Here is a 2,576-nt window from a genome sequence, read left to right as displayed (position 1 = left end):
TGCTTTATGATACTAGTACATCAAAACCAGTAAAATTTGCACACTGGCTGGACCAAACAGACGATGTGGATGACTACAATAGATATGGTGAACTTGGATACTGACCTTTCAGGCAACATTGTCACACACAAAAAAAATCTTAACTGCATCTCATTTTCTAAAAGTTTAAGTAGACAATGTACTCTTTGGAGACGGCCTAAAAGCTTCAGCACATCATAGAAAAAGAAAAGAAAAATCTAAAAACTTTTTTTTAATATAAATTGGTATATTCTCTTTTGGATTCCAGCTAATTGTTTTGAAATTTCCAAGAGAATCTCCGAATTATATGTTCAAAGAATAAAGGTCATTTTAGATTTCCAAATTCAGACAGTACTGTAAGCTTTCAAGGGTATGTTTCACAATGATTGGTCTTGCTCACACCTGACCCCATTCTAACTGATACTTTATTCTTTTCATCATATAATCTATTGTAAACATAAAATGGGCGCAGTGTCTTGACTTTGTGAATTCTCTCTGACTGTACGTTTCTTTGGGTACTTGTGTATTAAGAACTCTTTCAGGTCTAGAACATGTATTAAGGAAATATAGATGGCAAAAGATTAAAGACAAATTTGTCAGCCATACATTTAAAAGTCAGTAGTATAGATCCATTTTCATTTTCTTTTAAAAATGTTTCTGTATTTTTGTGTATTAGTTTTCAATTTATTTTAGAATTATGTGTAGATGTAGATGTCAAGTTCAGAAATCTGTTTTTTTTTTAATTTATATCATCATTAATGTTCAATGCTATAAAGGACATTTACCCCAGTAATAAATGTAATATGTAAATAAAATTTAAACATGTATATACATACACACCTCTGAACTACCAATTAAAATATTATCTTAATTAGGAAACACAATTTATACAACTCCAGGAAGATCAGTGTATTATGATAACTTATGAGAATCACTACTTTCTGCATGTGTGAAAATTATGATCCATCCTGAAATGCAATTTAAAGTCACAAACTCTTCTTCAAAAGTAAAAAAGTGATAGGTTTTGTTAAGGGTGATAGCTATTGGATATAATTACATTAGATATTTTGGAAGAACACTAATATATAGTATTTTACAAGAAATTAAATCCCCCAAAATTTAGACATTTTAATATATTATCATATGTGTTTTGCAAATGAAGAAAAAATAAATGGCCCTGAAAATTAACAGATTAAATTTGTAAAGTTTAGTTAACAATATTATTGATTATATAGTTTTATTTCTGCATGTTAATTTATTTTTTAAAAGTTTATATAATAAAATATTAATGCATCTTATAGTTTTTTCAATTTCTGCACAACTTGAACTCAATTTTTGAATTATTCATCCTTTCCCCTTTTTCGTTCTTTTTATTTCTTATTTTGTAGCATCCTGGAGACTGAAGCAAGTATTATATCTACTAGGCAAATTTCTTTACTACTAACTATATTCCCTCCCATATTTATTCTTTAATCTTTTTGTATCATCATTTTTTCACAATGTAATATGCAGTGTCGGGTTTAAATCAAATGTAACTTAAACATACTAATAGTTTGCAAATTTATATTGACAATAATTTATCTACCCATCACTTTGAAGTAAACAATACTGCTGCAATGGTCATGGTTGAATTTAGAGATAACAGCTTTTCATATGTCAAACATTTTGCATATATATTTCTCATTATCAGAAACTCATGCAATATATAGAATGCAAACTTTTACTTCTGATGAGAAAAGTCTGTGTCTGCCGAATATAAACAAATTTCTTGGCCCATTTTGTGGAATTGCTAAACTATTTTCTTGAACAAGGCTTCCTTCTTTCACTAAGGGCCATAAGGAGGCAGTTATTTATATTAAACTGTATCAAATTTATTTAAATTCACAAACACACATACACATATCTAGTAACTTCTATATCTTTGGTGCCTACAAGATAATATACAATATGATTTTAATAGATTTAATATAAATACAAATAAAATGAATTGATATATATATATATATATGATATGTGTATATTTCAAATGCGCAGAGTATAGTTATAGTGTCAATAACTGCATTGTCAAGATTTTTTTATTATATCTTTAAGGCCTTTCCTAAGAGGATTGTGCTGTCAAGGATCTGTAATAACTGAAGTTGTCTGAAGTAACACAAAGGACTTATGCATTCAGGCCCATCCACAAAGACAATTTAGAAACATCACAGAAAAATATCATGGTAATGAACTCTCTGACTCCGAATGGCCCTTATTTTCTTTTCTGATGGAGTTTCAGCTCACTTTGCTCGAATCAACACCGAAAGTCTGTCACTTGGACTTGAAGGCAATCTCGTTGATATTTCAATGATTAAAGTGTGATAAGTGAAACCTTCCAGCAGCTCTACCCCTGAACTAACCTGCTTCTGAGAGCTCCGGATGTTGCACTTTCCCAATTGGAAATCCATTAAGCCTAGCCCTCAGGCAATGCATGCTGAGTAAAAATGATATGGAAGCAGATAGGATAATAAGAAAAAGTCAGAAAGATCCGGGACTGTTGGAATGTCATTTTCAGCAGATGA

The sequence above is a fragment of the Alexandromys fortis genome, unplaced genomic scaffold (genome assembly GCF_014885135.2).
Source record: "Alexandromys fortis isolate MF-2015 unplaced genomic scaffold, M_Fortis_MF-2015_v1.1 scaffold_63, whole genome shotgun sequence".
Taxonomy (NCBI): Eukaryota; Metazoa; Chordata; class Mammalia; order Rodentia; family Cricetidae; genus Alexandromys; species Alexandromys fortis.
This window is presented reverse-complemented; position numbering follows the sequence as displayed.